The sequence below is a fragment of the Mus caroli genome, chromosome 4, assembly GCF_900094665.2.
Source record: "Mus caroli chromosome 4, CAROLI_EIJ_v1.1, whole genome shotgun sequence".
Taxonomy (NCBI): Eukaryota; Metazoa; Chordata; class Mammalia; order Rodentia; family Muridae; genus Mus; species Mus caroli.
The window spans coordinates 915,570-933,061 of record NC_034573.1 but is presented as its reverse complement, the minus strand read 5'-3'; positions in this window follow the sequence as shown (position 1 = coordinate 933,061).

Sequence of the window (17,492 nt, the reverse complement as noted above, 5' to 3'; positions counted from 1 at the left end):
TAACATATCACGTGAGTGGTGTGTGTGTGTGTGTGTGTGTTCATTCCATCATTTTCTCTTTTGGTTGTGTCACAGTACAGTTAATGTATGAAATGTGAGTACATGAGTGACTAGCCCATGGGTACAAGTAGGAAAAAGACCCAATGTCAATGATTCTCACCCTGTCTGATAATGTGACATCAAAATAATTCAAAGTCCCCCTGAAATTTTCTGAGAAGTCACAAGTGTTTTTCATAAAGACTCTGCATTGATTCCTCTGGAACCATTGTTAGGTTCCTTCAGCACTTACGTGTGTCACAGAAATTTTCAAAGTCAGGATTGAAGATGCCTGGAAGGCAAGGGTCACAATGTCTTTAATGACAGAAAAAGAACTGTTGGTATACATTTAGAAAACTGTTCTTCCAGTATTGCTGAAAGTAATCTACTTCATATAATCCACTTCCCCATGGTACTGGACACAAATCCAGCATGTGAAGGCCACTCACATACAAGTCTCTTTTCCCTTTGGTCATGACAAATTTTTAGTAGTCTGGGACTCATTGATCCTGACTCTTCTCTTAACTGAAAGCATCCGTTCCCATGGTTCTTGGTCTCATGAGGACATAAGCATCTAAACAATACTCTCTGACAAATGAGAAAAGCTTCAAACCCATTGGTTTGAAATAAAATGACAACTAAACAAGCATTGACCAAAGGTTTTCAATTTCCTTTTGGAAAAAGCTAGCAATGTCCAGATCAAATTTACTTAACAATGTGAATCATGTTTAATAGAAAGTCATGAATTAAAAAATACAGTACAGCTCCTTCATCTCTATATCCTGGCTGACAACTCCAGTAGAAGTTCACTCTTCTATCAAAGACTATAACAGTACCCAGAATCTCAGCTAAAATCCTACGCTTAGAAATTCAATGTTTCCTCAGACCCTGCCAAACTCTCACAAATGCATTCCCTACCCTCTTCTTCATATTCTACTCCCAACTTCTGCAGAAACCCACTGCTAAGCCACAGTAATACCCAGAACCTCAGAAGCTATGCCACTTCTCAGAATCTCAGAAACTGAAAGGCAATGTTGGCATCCAAAACCCCCAGAGGTCACTCAAGTTTCCCAAGCCCCATCAGGGATACCCTAGTGGACCTGGGGACTCTCTGGTCACTAGAAATATAGACCACTCAGTCTAGAAAACTAGAAATGGAAAGGGAAACCAGAGGAGTAAAATCCACCCAAAAAAATGATCAACTCAGAAATTGGCACCTAATCCAAACCCAGATGGCTAGAGGTCAGCATAAGAACACAATTAGTAATACCTAGGGCTATGACACCAACGGAGCACAGCTATTCTATACAGCAAGCCCTGTATATTCCAAAACATCATACGCACAAGAAAATTATCTTAAAATTGATTTTATAAAGACGATAGAGACCCTGGAAGAGGAAATTAATAAATCCCTTAAATAAATCCAAGAAAACACAAAGAAACAATCAGAGGAAATACATAAATCCATTAAAGAAAGCCAGGAGAGCCCAGAAAAAGCAAGAAGGTGAAGAAAATTACAACTGTTCAAGGCTAGAAAATGAAAATAGAAGCAATAAAGAAAATACAAACTAAGAGAATTCTGGACAGAGAAAATCTAGGTAAGTGAACAGGAATACGAGATAAAAGCATCACCAACAAGAATACAAGAGATGGAAGAGAGACTCTCAGGATACTATAGAAGAAATTGATGTATCAGTCAAAGAAAATGTTAATCTAAATTTTCTTTTTTTTTCCAATTTTTATTAGATATTTTCTTCATCTACAATTCAAATGTTATCCCAAAAGTCCCTTATACCCTCTCCCAACCCTGCTCTCCAACCCACCCACTCCTGCTTCCTGGCCCTGGTATTCCCCTGTATTGGGGCATATAATCTTTGCAAGACCAAGGGCCTCTCCTCCCAATGTTGGCCAATTAGACCATCTTCTGCTACATATGCAGCTAGAGACACGAGATCAGGGGGTACTGGTTAGTCCATATTGCTGTTCCTCCTATAGGGTTGCAGACCCCTTCAGCTCCTTAAGTACTTTCTCTAGCTCCTCTATTGGGGGCCATGTATTCCATCCAATACATGACTCTGAGCATCCACTTCTGTATTTGTCAGGCACTGGCATAGCCTCACAAGAGTCAGCTATATCAGGGTCCTGTCAGCAAAATCTTGCTGGCATATGCAATTGTGTCTGCATTTAGTGGTTGATTATGGGATGGATCCCCAGATGGGGCAGTCTCTGCATGGTCATTCCTTCTGTCTCATCTCAAACTTTGTCTCTGTAACTACTTACATGGGTATTTTGTTCCCCATTCTAAGGAGGGACGAAGTATCCACACTTTGGTATTCCTTCATCTTGAGTTTCATGTGTTTTGAAAATTGTATCTTGGGTATTCTAAATTTCTGGGCTAATATCCACTTAACAGTGAGTCTATATCATGTGAGTTCTTTTGTGATTGGGTTACCTCACTCAGGATGATACCATCCAGATCCATTCATTTGCCTAAGAATTTCATAAATTCATTGTTTCTAATAGCTGAGTAGTACTCCATTGTGTAAATGTACTATATTTTCTGTATCCGTTCCTCTGTTGAGGGACATCTGGGTTCTTTCCAGCTTCTGGCTACTATAAATAAGGTTGCTATAAACATAGGGGAGCATGTGTCTTTATTAAAAGTTGGAACATCTTCTGGGTATATGCCCAGGAGAGTAATTGCTGGATCTTCCATTAGTACTATGTCCAATTTTCTGAGAAACCACCAGACTGATTTCCAGAGTGATTTTACCAGCTTGCAATCCCACCAACAATGGAGGAGTGTTCTTCTTTCTCCAAATCCTCGCCAGCATCTGCTGTCCCCTGAAATTTTTATCTTAGTCATTTTCTAATACAAAACATCCAGGAAGTCTCGGACATCATGAAAAGACTTCCTAACAGAAACTCTAAAAGCCAGAAGGGCATGGACAGATGTCCTACACAATCTAAGAGACCACAGATGCCAGCTGAGACTACTATACCCAGCAAAACTTTAAATCTCCATTGATGGAAAAAACAAGGCATTCTATGACAAAGTCAAATTTTAAAAATATCCATCCACAAGTCAAGTCCTACAGAAGGTACTAGAGAAAACCTCCATCCTAAGGAGGCTAACTACACCTGTGAAAACACAGGAAATAAATAATTTCACAGCAGCAAAACCAAAAGGAGATAAGTACACACACACACACACACACACACTACCATCAATAACAAAATAACAGAAATTGACCATCAGTCACTGATTATCGATATCTTTCAGTATCAGTGTAATAAATTTCCCAATAAAGAGACACAGGCTAACAGAATTGATGTGAAACTAGGACCCATCCTTCTGCATATAGAAAACACACCTCAACATCAAAGTAGACATTATATCAGAGTAAAGGGCTAGAGAAATATTTTCCAAGCAAACAGACCCAAGAAGCCAGGTGGTGCAGCCATTCTAATATCTAACAAAATAGACTTCCAACCAAAATTAATTAAAACAGATGGAGAAGAACTTACCAACCAAGATGAAGTCTCAATTTTGAATATCTATGCCTCAAATGCAAGGGCACCCTCATTTGTAAAGGAATCATTACTAAAGCTTAAGTCACACACTAAAGAAGTTTTAGCCCAGAATTCTACCTCACTTTCAAGGGAGAGCTAATGCCAACATTCCTCAAATTATTCCACAAAATAGAAATAAAGAAACGCTGCCAAGCTGATTTTATGAGGCAACAGTCATCCTAATACCACAAACACACTAAGATTTAACAGGGAAAGAGAATTACAGAACAATTTCCCTTATGAACATTTATGCAAAAATACTCTATAAAATATTCACAAACCAAATCCTAGAATGTATTTGTAAGCCGCCCTCGGCCTTCATGAACCCAGTACTCCTGAAAGGCAGGCTGGGACTGAAAGAGACTAGATAGGGAGAGAAATAAAGACAAATGTACTCTGTTCAAGCTCCTGGATCCAGCCCAAAGACTCAGTGCAATGTGGATTGTCTCAAAGGTGTCTCAGCAGGCAGCAGGATCCCGGGTTAGCACAGTGGCAGTTGACACAACAAAAGAAGCCAGCCAAGTAGGAAAGCTACACCACAGGTGGCCCTACCTCAGTGGTGACAGGGTCTGCACCAGCCTGCTTCAGGCTGGGGTAGGCTACACTAGAACACTTCAAATTGGGGATAGCTCTAACCTAGTAAGTAAAAGACATTCTTGTATAATAAAAAATTCAAGTCTTAGAAGAAAGAAATAGAAGAAGATATACAAAGGTAGAAAGATCTACCATGCTCATGGATTGGTAAAACCAGCATAGTAAAAATGTACATCCTAACAAAAAGCAATCAACAGATTTAATGAAATCCCCATCAAAATTCCTGACAATTCTTTACAGACCTTGAAAGAACAATACTCAACTTCATAAGAAGAAAACAAACAACCCAGAATAGCTAAAACAATGCTGTTCAAAATGACTTCTGGAGGTATCACCATTCCTAGTTTCAATCTGTACCATGGAGCTATAGTAATAAAAACAGCATGGTATTGGGATAAAGACAGATATGTTCATCAGTGGAATCTAATTGAATACCAAGACATAAATCCACACACCCATGGATGCCTGGTTTTTTATGTAGAAGCCAGAATTATACAATGGAAAAAAGAAAGCATCTTCAACAAATGGTGCTGTTCTTACTAAATGTCAATATGTAGAAGAATGCAAATTGTTCCACATCTATCACCCTGCACAAAATTTAAGTTCAAGTGGATCAAAGACTCCAACATAGAACCAGACACAATGAACCTGATAGAAGAGAAAGTGGGAAATTAAATTTATTGGTACAGGAGACAAGTTCCTAAATAGAACACTAATAGCACAGGATTTAAAATCGATAATTAATAAATGGGATATCATAAAACTGGAAAGCTTCTGTAAGACAAATGACATTGTCAAAAAGACAAAACAGCAGCTTACAAAATAAGCAAATATATTTAGCAACTCCACATGTGACATAGGGCTGATATGTCAAAATATATAAAGAAATCATGAAATTAGATATTATCAAACCAAATAACATATTTAAGAATAGGCTACAGATCTAAACATAGAATTCTCAACAGAGGAATCTCAAATGGCCAAGAAATCCTTAAAGTCACATTCAACATCCTTAGCCAGCAGGGAAATATAAATCTAAAACGTTTCTGAGATTTCATTTACATCTCTCAGAATGTCTGCGATCAAAACACAAGTGACAACTCATGCTGGCAAGGATGTGGAGCAAGGAGAATATCCCTCCATTGCTAATAGGATTTCAAATTTGCACAGCCACTTTAGAAGTCAATATGGTGGTTCCTCAGAAAATTTAGAACATGTCTACCTCAAGACCTAGCTATACAATTCTTAAACATATACCCAAAGAATGCACCATCCTACCACAAGGACACTTGGCTTTTTTTTTAATAGTAAAAAACTGGAAACAACCTAGATATCCCTTAGCTGAAGAATGGATAAAGAAAATATAGTACATTTACATGATGGAGTATTACTCAAAAAAAAAAAAATCATGAAATTTGCAGGCAAATGGATGGAACTAGAAAAAGCATCTTGAATTAGGTAAGCTATACCCAAAAGATATGGTTTGTACTCACTTATAAGTGGTTATTAGCTCTAAAGTAAAGGATAATCATGCTACAATCCACAGACCAAGAGAAGCTAAATAATAAAGGAGTGCTAAAGGGGAGAAAAATGAATAAACTTGGAAAGAGAAAATAGAATAGATTTCATGAGGCACATGGAGTTGAGAACAGGAGGAATCAGCTTGGGGAAGGGAGGATAGAGCGAGAGAGTGTTGGGAGAGAAAACTGAAATTGTGAAGCATTTCAGGGAAAAGTTAGAAACCTAGTGCAGGGATATATGAGGATTACCCTAGCAAAGACTACTAGTAAAATGGGGAATAAGGAGCCAGAAATAGCCATCTTCTGTAACTAGGCAAGGTTTCCAGTATAGGGACTGGGGCACCACTCTGCCACAAAACCTTCATCCAACAATTTGTCCTGCCTTCAAGATTTTCTAGAGTAAAGTTGGTACAGAACGTGGTAGTGGCCAACTAATGACTAGTCCAACAAGACCAATGCCAAGAAAGAGACCCACACCTGACACTGCCTGATGGCCAGGAATCAGAGGCTGGGTAGCCTATATACCTAGGATAGAAACAAACAAGACTAGCCAGTAGATAGATAGATCGATGATAGATAGATAGATAGGTAGGTAGGTAGATAGATAGATAGATAGATAGATAGATAGATAGATAGATAGATAGATGAATAAATGAAAAAATGAAAAATGGTAGTGATATGATTCCTGATGATACTGGGAAGACAGGAGGGAATAAAACTGTGGTCTGTATGTAATATATGAGAGAGAATACATTTTTAAAAGAAAAGAAAATGCCTGATCATAAAATTTCAGTGCTATATTTTTCATTCCAATACAATTTATAAGTAAAATAGGACATAATTTGAAACTTTGTTTACTTTAAGAAAAGTGCTGGTTCAATACATCAATCATACAAAGATAGTAAGAAATAAAACATAAACTGAATTTTTCCCAAATGTAAAATAGTTGATAGCACTACCAAAATTTACCCTGTGACTTTTTGTCTATAAAGGTTTTCCTCGTTACACCATGGGCTTAACTCTGGTGAGTCTACCAACAGAGGCATATGAGAGAAGAATCATGGAGACACTCATGTGTTTGCTGAAAGGACTGACTTTAAAATAGATATAGTTTTGATAAGATAGAGGAAAACTGATCAAAGAGGAGGAACTGAAAGTAATTGTTGGGAAATTTATCAATTAAATGCATCAAGTGTTGAAAAAAGAAATAGAAAATATAAAAATGAAGGCAGACAAGTGAAAAGAGTTATGTATGATGGTAATGAGGATGGATAAGAGGTGTTAGAAGGCATCCTAAGACAATTATGGGTCAAATGCATGTTTAATATTCAGTTTGAGTGGCTTTATGCCCAGCTTCCTTGGAACTAAACATGCAATTACAGAAAAGATGGCAGAAGAGCTGAGATTAAAAAAAAAAATCTACATGAGACATGAAGGTTAGATGTGAGCTCTTGTCTATATTGGTATAAAATTTTCTTTCATTAAAACTCTGTATGGATGGTGCAGTAGACTGGAGCGTCCTTGACACTGAGATATCTGGAAATTAATGTTAATGTAAAACTTTCCTTCATTTTTTTTAATTTTTAATATTTTTTATTACATATTTTCCTCAATTACATTTCCAATGCTATCCCAAAAGTCCCCCATAGCGCCCCCCACTTCCCTACCCACCCATTCCCATTCTTTTGGCCCTGGCATTCCCCTATATTGGGGCTTATAAAGTTTGCAAGTCCAATGGGCCTCTCTTTCCATTGATGGCCGACTAGGCCATCTTTCGATACATATGCAGCGCGCGCGGGACCTGAGACGGCATAGAAACTCTCCTTCATTTAAGCCATTCACTTAGCAGGTGGTCATAGAGTATGAGCCTCACTGAAGACCTTGTAGGGAATCCAAACAGCTGTCTCTGCTTGTGGGGTGTCAACAAGTGAAATAAGACAAAAACTTGCATAACTTGATTCAGAAAAAAAAATATTGATTTGTAGCAATAGGAAAAGAATAGGCAGGAGATGAGCACTAGCAAATGAGAGAAAGTAACTACGCCAGCATAGGGGCCAGTCAAGTTCAGGAATGAAGCTTGCATGTCTGAAGCAGTTTCCTGGTCCATAAAGCAAGTATTTCGGTAGACAGTATACATGAGATCAGGAACTCCCCGAGACCAGACCAGCATCAAGGTAGACAGAGGCAGGCAACAATATGTGGCCTTGGAACTTGTAGGGGGCAAAAGTTGTGATTGTGGGAGCTAAAGAAGCTTACTTTAGTAAAATTTTCTCTTCCTTTTTTTTAAAATTAGATATTTTCCTTATTTACATTGCAAATGTTATCCCGTTTCCTAGTTTTCCCTTTGAAAACCCCCTATCTCTTCCCCCCTCCCCCTGCTCACCCATCCACCCACTCCCTTTTCCTGGCCCTGGAAATGTGGCCCTGTGTATGATATATACAGGGCCATATATCATAACCTTCACAGGATTAAGGGCCTCTCCTCCCATTGATGACCGACTAGGCCATTCTCTGCTACTTACGCGCAGCTAGAGCCAAGAGTCCCACCATGTGTTTTCTTTGGTTGGTAGTTTAGTCCCAGGGAGCTCTGGAGATTCTGGCTAATTAATATTGTTGTTCCTCCTATGGGGCTACAAACCCCTTCAGCTCCTTGGGTACTTTCTCTAGCTCCTTCATTGGGGACCCTGTGCTCTGTCCAGTGGATAGCTGTGAGCATCCACTTCTGTATTTGTCAGGCACTGACAGATCCTCTCAGGAGACAGCTATATCAGGCTCCTGTCTGCAAGCTCTTGTTGGCATCCACAATAGTTTTTGGTTTTGGTGGTTGTTTATGAGATAGATCCCCAGGTGGGGCAGTCTCTCGGTGGTCATTCCTTCAGTCTCTGCTCCAAACTTTGTCTCTGTAACTCCTTCCATGGGTATTTTTGTTCCCCCTTCTAAAAAGGACCGAAGTATCCACACTTTGGTCTTCCTTCGTAAGAGTCATAGAATAAAGAGCCAAAGTAAGAGCCTTCGATCTAAGGCCAAAAGCTGTTGGTTTCTGGCAATTAGCAGCAGGGGATTAATAAGAAAAGCTAACTACTCAGGCTCTTTATTCTATGACTCTTGGGCCCCTAGCAGATCAGGTTAGAGGCTCAGCTTCCTTAACTCTGTGAGCCAGACAAAAAGGAAAAAGAAGAACATCAGGCACACAGAAAAGACACTCACTTATTCTGGATGAAGCAGAGAAAAGAAGCTCGAGCAACCTTTGCACTTCTCAGTGTTTATATTATCTATAATAAATCACCTCACACAACTATCAGGTAGAACCATTACAAATAACTAATTACATGATTTTGAAAATACTTTTACATCCCAGTTAGATCATACGTTTAAAGCAATAGTCCATGTCAAAGATTAATAAGACTTAAAGAATTACAGCAGAATTGTTTACATGTCTTTCCATTAAGATTAGTATCTGACTAAACATTCATCATTTGTTTATAGCTCCATAAATTCATTATAAGTTTAAAGCAATAATTTTTACATTGTAAGTTGTCATAAGTTGACAGTTTTGTCAAAAGACAAATCTTCTACCTCACATGTCTCATTATTTTGAAGTTTTGTATAAATAAACTAGTCAATATTTTACTTTCTGTTCTTGCACCTACAGTAAATTGTCCATTCCTCCTTTATGATCTATAGTTACCAGATAATGGTCTCACACCTAACCTAGAGCAATGTTTTCCTTGATTATAATTTTTTCCAAGATTGCTTTCTTTTCCTAGTGCAATTAGCCCTTGTCACATGAAGGTTTGCAGAGCTCTATTTGCAACTTTCATTTCATAGGGATCTTGAGATTACTTTTATCAATTTAGGAATTTTATAGAATCATTTCAGGAATTATGAAATCATTAATTCATCTACGCAGTACATATTCATATTGATTTTGCAGAAAATCACAGGGTGGGCTAATGCCCAGGAATCATTAGACTATATAATAGTGACAGTAAAGGAATATCAGCAGCAAAAAAGCAATCCTGGGATGAAGTCTTTAAGGACCCTGCATCTCAGAGCTCCTCTATTACAGGCCTTGGAAAATGTGAGCCATCTCCACAAAACTCATTAGCATGTCTCAGCCTTTCCTAGATGAATTCTGACAATGAACATTAATCCTGAACTCTATTTGTGTGAATTCAAAATAATGGAAGGCTTATAGGGAGATCAGTGCTTTCCTTGTGTTTTGGCTGAACCTTCAGGAAGACCCATATACAGTGAATGGAAGTGGTGCTCCCAACTGAACCACCTGGAGAACCAGGAGAGCACTCAGCCTTTCATTCCAGTCCTGTGGTATCAGTGCAAAAATTTCATTGTCTGACTTTTTTTCCCTTAAAACTTAGATATTTTCTCAGTTCTTTCAAATTCAGTAGTCATAAGGAAACAGCCACTACGAAATATGTTAGTCAAGCATTTCTATTGATATGGCAAGTAATGGAATGAAAAAGTTTGCTTAGAAAGAAGCAAGTTGTTTTTATTTGTTCATTAGCATGTATTAGTTATATACAATGGATCCATTACAACATTTTCTACATAGAAACAATACATTTTATTCAAATCATTCCTGTTAGTCTCTTAACCTCCCTCACATTTAATTCCCTCTTCCTAATTAGCCAATTTATAAATGCACTTTTTTCTTTTCCTCTCCATTTTTCCTTTGTGTCTGTCTGTCTCTGTCTCTGACAGTCCTCTCTGTCTCTCTGTCTGTCTGTCTGTTTCTCTCTCTCATGTGTGTGTGTGTGTGTGTGTGTGTGTGTGTGTGTGTGTAATATGTTTGACACAATGCATTTATAATCAGGATTTTTGTTTTGTTTTGTTTTGTTTTTATTTACTGGAGCAGGGTTGAGAGTTTGTTTACAGAAATGTAAACACTTTTCCAGTGACTATACTACTGAAGAGACTGGCTCTATAGTAGAGCTGGTGCCCAACTAAAAGCTTCATTCCTACAGTTTAATGTTCATAGTGTGGGAAGGTACAATACGTGTACAGGATGAGAAAAGTAAGCATCAATTTTGTCTAGCTATGAACTCTGGGAGATGGAATAATGATCTGCTTGCAAAATATACTGGTGCAATATAAGATAATGGCACAAAAGCTATGAGAGTAACCCTCCACATTTAAAGACTGGTTCTAAGGCTCCCTCCACGAAATTTAATTCATATCTGACACTGTTAATCAGGCCAAGAACATGAGATTAGGAAGTCCATAGGCCCTGGGGGCTGAATTTACTATCCTGCTAAAGGAACATAGAAATAAAATGACTTCTAATGGCATATTGTTATATCTATTGCTCAACCCCCATCAGAGAAGTTTCTTGCAGTAGATTGTAATTAACATAGAGACTGTGTGAAGAGTGTTAGAGATATTAGAACATGAAACCCTACATGGGTTGTTTGTTTATCATACCCTTCCACTAAATGCTAAGGAATCTATTCAGAAGAGAGGGTGGAAAGGTTCAAGAGCCATAAGTGTTGGTTGATTTAAAGCAAACAGTGTTTTAGAGACACAACAGGGTTGATGCAACTATGAACTCAAAGAGACTTTGACTAAGTACAACAAACAAACAAAATCCCAACACTGGGAAAGGGAGAAGTGAACACAAGGTTCCACCCCCAACCCAGAAGCTATTTGTGATTGATAATCTGCTGGGAGAGGGAAAAACAATTTTCTATAGTGAAATGAAACTGGCTATATCAACACATTCCAGGGCAGGCTAATACAAATCAGATCCCATGTGTTTGTTGTTGCTGCTGCTGTTGTTGTGGAGTTTTGTTGCATTTTGTATGTGCTGTTTTGTTTTGTTTTAGTTTAATGTTTTTGTTGTAGTGGTGATTATATTTTTCTTAAGGGAAAGGGTGTACAGCTAGTTGAGTGAGTAGGGAACTGAAAGTATCTAGGAGAAGTTAGAAGAAGGAAAAGCATTTGATCAAAATAAATCATAAAAGAATTTTGTACATAAAAATTAACATTATTTTATTTTATTTTTGTCTAAACATTTTTAACTATTTAAAAATAAAATATGTCTACTCTATCAACCATATTTATGTATAACTCCTCAGGGAAGGGTGGAGACCCTGCGTTCCTCCCCCTTCTCCATGACAGTGTATTGACAGGCACTGTTGAGTACTCCTCTTGTGCAAGTGATGACAACTGCTGTTAGTTCAAGGGAAAGGGTGGAAATGCACAGCGAAGCAGAGTCAATAGCATCATAGCTTCAAGAAAGTCTGGAGAGGAAACCCTGTACTGCCTCTCTTTTATTTCCCCTCTTCTCTCTTGGTCCCCAAACCCAGGGATAGTGCTAAAAACCTTTACCCTTCATTACTCCTTCCTAGAAAAAAAAAGAAAAAGAAAAAGAAAAAACCTACAAGCACCTGCAGCTACCCTCTACTAATCTTCTATAATCTTCTAGGCATTTTTCAACCCAAGCAAATTGACACTGGAGATTGATGTTCATAGAAATAATCTCATGATGATCTTCAGCCATGACTCATAGCTTTACCTTTACAGAAGAGATTCCTTATGGTTTAATGTCTTTTGAAGTAAGAACCCCTTGTTTTGGATTATTCTAGCTGTTCTTTGTGTTGTCTCTGCAGTCACCAAATTATTCCTCAGGTAAATCAGGTCTACCAGACAGTTGCCTATGTACTTGAAAGAACTCATAGACCCATTTTACTTGACCTCCTTTTTTAAATTGAGAAAGCTGCTTTCAACACTTCTTAGCATATCACCTGCCTTTCATACACAGGGTGGGCAACAGCACCATTACAGAGTGATTCCCACTGGGCAGGACACCAATCCCTAAAGAGTTCTTTAAGAAAGAGAGAGAGAGAGAGAGAGAGAGAGAGAGAGAGAGAGAGAGAGAGAGAGACTTGAGTCTATAGTATTTCATAATAGTCTTGGATTTTTTGTATTAATTCTATTTTTATATTTTTGTAAGGTGCACTTTACCTTTTATAAGAAAAAGTAGAAGAGGAAAGAATGAAATGGGAGTCAGAGTAGAAGGATGGGGTAGGAGAAAGAGGAGAGTACATTCAATTAAAAAACCTGTTCACATATGATCTATTATTGTTATCCCCTCAGGAGTGATGGAGACATATCCTCCTCCAGTCCAGATTTGTCTTATGTACTGATGCTGACTCACTGCATACAAAGGAAAAGAAAAACAAAATGAAGAGAGAAATGGGTTCTATACTTCAGACCAAGCACCAAATAAATGCATGCAATTTTCTGTTGCAACTGTAAACACCTATTTCACCATATTTTATGTTGAGGGAAGATGTTTACTACTTATCTCCTGGTCTTCATGAATTATTAACAACTAACCTTAATGAAGTAAATGTTTTATGTTTAAAACCAAAGTGAAAGCAACAAAGGTACAGACAGTAATTTTCCTGTAGCACTAACAAATTTCCCTTTAGCTAAGAACTGATCCTCTTTCCTTCTGTTGTCTGGAATTGTAAAGGTCTGGCATTTGTAATTCTAGTCTTGGAATGGAGGCAGGAGGTCAGAATAAGACTTATCTAAGTGGGGAGGCCAGCTGTACTAGATGAGAGCCTGAGATACTTGGAATTAGGCCTTGGAAAAAAGTCTAGTAGGCACTTCTTTCCTTCCCCCCCTCAGAGATTTTTCAGGCATGTCAAACTGATTTTGTTGTGGTAGGAACTCAGCCAATAGCTTGGATATGCTAAGCAAGTACTCTGACCTTCACTCCCAGACTCTTAGTTCTTTATTATAAGTTTTTTAATGATCTATACATTTTTTTAGAATCATAATTGATATAACCATTTGTATTTTATTTAATTTTAAGCATTGGACAGTACTGAAATCATACAATTTTAATATATTTCTAATAATACATTCCTAGATTCATTTAATATAGAGTGTAGGAGAGACCATTGCATTCTGGCTCTTAAAATCTTTCTGCCCACTATTCTGTGATGATCCCTGAGCCATCACAGAACTGTGATGAAGATATATATTTTAGGATTGGGGTTCCCATTATCTGTTTATTGCTACATTGTAGATTTCTATGATGGTCTCCATTTTCTATAAAGAGAAGTTTCTTTGATGAGAGGTAGTAGTTGTGGGTATAAGAACAAAATTTAGAACATAGTAAGGAATTATGCTGGTCTAACAAAGTAGCAGTAGTAAATTATTTTCTAAGGTTCCACTAGTCCAGGGAAGCTGACTAGGTTTCCACTATCAGGTATGATTTTCTGCAGGTTGAATGGGCCTTAACTCCGACAATAATTTGCCACTCATATGTGATCACCACTCATTTATACCTTTCTGTGTACTGTGCCATGCTGGTAATCACTGTGGTTCATGGGCATTGCAGCTGAGTAGGACTATTTAATTTATTTCCTCCATTGGCAGCTTGCATATTATTTCTGGAGCAATGTAAGCTACACTTCAGGAAGGAAACATTACTGTTAGATTCAGCTGAAGTCATCAGAGTCCTGGGTATTATATAGGCTTTGTCATTAGCAATAGGGCCACTCTCAACACCTAAAATGCAACCAGACCTGTATCAATAATCTATACTGTTTGGGGTCACTTAGACTACTATGACCAACCCTCCAAAAGGAGGTTTCTCCTACCTGGTAATGGAATTTCATTCCATATCCTCAGACCCTGGACTCAATTTGTGCTCAAGCCACCTTTTGGAGTTAATAACTTCTTCCCTTTGCCTTCCTTTTCCCCAAACAGGTTCTGTTTACTAGATTAGTTCTGCACCTGTGGCTATGACTTTCTCATTTGTGAACCCCTCTTCCTGTCCTAGCTCTAGAACTGTGTTTTGGGAGCCATCTTTCCCTGGTCCAATTAAGCAGCTCACCCTCAGCTTTAACTCCCTTGCTTAGGTCATGCATTTCCTACAATGGCATGATCTGAGGAAGGCAAGACTATCAAACTCATATTCAAAGAAAGAGGTCCACATTCAAATTGAAAAATAAATTGCAAAACCAGAAGCAACATGAATGGCCAAGACATATCTCTTCCTTCAAATTCACTAGTTCTGTAGACATGATCTCTAATGAGAACTCTCTTGATGAATCTCAGGGCACAAATTTTAAATAACTCTTCATACATGCTATTTTTAATGAAGAGAAAAAAAAGCAGATAAAACTCCATATGTAATATACTAAGATAATTCTTAATATCACAAAATGTGAGAAAATCGGTGGTGGTGGTGCGTGCCTTTAATCCCACCCAGCACTTGGGAGGCAGAGGCAGGCAGATTTCCGAGTTCGAGGCCAACCTGGTCTACAGAGTGAGTTCCAGGACAGCCAAGACTATACAGAGAAACCCTGTCTCAAAAAAAACCAAAACCAAAACCAAACCAAACAAAAATGTGAGAAAATGCCATTTTCTCTTATTTCACATGGAAAATGGCTTTTTAATGAGTTTTATAAAAATGTATTGTTAAATTCACAAAAGAGTTTCACTTTGACTACTACTATGACAAAGGAAAGATCTAGAAACCCGTCTGGGAAAGGAAGACAAGCTTCACAAAGTTCCTGCTAATCATCTCATGAACATGAACATGAATCATCTCATGGCTTTCATAATTTATAACTGCAGTTGGCTCTGAAACATTGAAGCTTCCCCATGTCTGTTCACTGTTAGTGCCACATTTATTTCCTTAGCTCAGTCACATTTTCATCTGTGTGTGTGTGTGTGTGTGTGTGTGTTTACTTCCCTTTTTTTGGTTTTGCTGGTATTTAACTATTCATTTCCTGTGTTTACTTGGGTGTAGTTAACCTCTTTGGGTTGGAGTTGTCCTTCTAGTATCTTCTGTAGGGCTGGATTTGTGAATAGATATTGTTTAAATTCCATTTTCTCATGGAATATCTTCTTTTCTCCATCTATGATGATCGAAAACATACATACACACACACACACACACACACACATACACATACAACAGGCCTTTCAGAGCAGCTCTTCTGTGGAGAACTGGCCATTGTTTTCAGTTAACTGTCATCAAACTGTCCTGAGCTCCATCCTTTTTACACTCACAGCTGATCCTGGTGCCTACTCCATTGGTTTTCACTGATTACAAGTTTCCTCTCCCAACATCCATTGTCTTGACTGCTTTAGTCCAAGAAATAGCTTCCTGTGGACTGATGGGGATATGTTCTTCTCAGTGATTTGGACCTGTTCTTGGTAGCTGTGGTCTTGTTTTAAACAGCAACACGCCCCTTTCGGTAGGCACCAGCACTGTGTCACCTTAGGTGCAGAGTCAGCGGACACCCCCAAGATCCCTAAAGGACTCTCCACTCAATCTTAGGACTTCTGGTGAGTGGAACACAACATCTGTTCCAATCCAATCACGCAAGACCTGAGACAGCATTAGGGAAGCAGAAAACCCAGCCTGACCAGGGTCACAAGTCCCTTCCACTTGGCGCTAGTACCTGGTCACCTTGTGCACCGGAGTTGGTGCACACCCCCACGATCCCTAGAGGACTCTCCATGCCATCTTAGGACCACTGACCAGACAGCTCCACGAGCCTTGAAGGAGACACCACTTTCAGGCACTGTAACACACCCAGGATCTCTGACAACAGGATCCAAGGATAAAAGGACCTTGGTCACACCAGTATTTCAAGAGTCTCAGAGGAACTTGACTGCCAAGAACTCTGACACACCCAGAATCTCATGTACACAGGAGCCCACAAGCAAAGGATCACAGAGAAAACTGGACTCTGAGGAGTCCTGAATCAACTGAGATTATAGGAAGGACAGGCTCCAATCAGATATATTGAGGACAACAAATACTTGAGATAATCAGATGGCAGGAGGCAAGCATAAGAACAGAAGCAACAGAAACCAAGGTTACTTGGCATCATCAGAACCAAACTCTCCCACCATAACAAGTCCTGGATACACCATCACACCAGAAAAGCAGACATGGCAAATAAAGTCACTTCTTATGATGATGATGGAGGACATTAAGAAGGAAATATAGGAAGACACAGGTAAACAGCTGGAAGGCTTCAAAGAGGAAAGACAAAAATGCCTTAGCAAGTTACAGGAAAACAATAACGAACAGGAGACAGAATTGAACAACATCATCCAGGATCTAAAAAGGTAAATAGAAACAATAAAGAAAACCCAAAGGGAGACAACTCTGGAGATAGAAACCCTAGGAAAGAAATCAGTATCAGAATGCAAGAGATGGAAGAGAGAACCTCAGGGGCAGAAGATTCCATAGGGAACATGGACACAACAATAAAAGAAAAATGCAAAATGCAAAAAGATCCTAACCCAAAATATCCAGGAAATCCAGGACACAATAAGAAGACTAAACCTCCAGATAATAGGAGTAGATGAGAATGAAGATTTTCAACTTAAAGTGCCTGCAAATATTTTCAACAAAATTGTAGAAGAAAATTTTCCATACCTAAAAAATGAGATGCCCATGAACATACAAGAAACCTACAGAACTCCAAATAGACTAGACCAGGAAAGAAATTCCTTCCAGCACATAATAATCAGAACAACAAATGCACTAAATAAAGAAAAAATAGTAAAAGCAGCAAGGGAAAAAGGTCAAGTAACATATTAAGGCAGGCCTATTAGAATTACTCCAGACTTTTCAGCAGAGACTGTGAAAGCCAGAAAATCCTGGACAAATATTATACAGACACAAAGAGAACACAAATGCCAGCCCAGGCTACTATACCCAGCCAAACTCTCAATTACCATAGATGGAGAAACCAAAGTATTCCA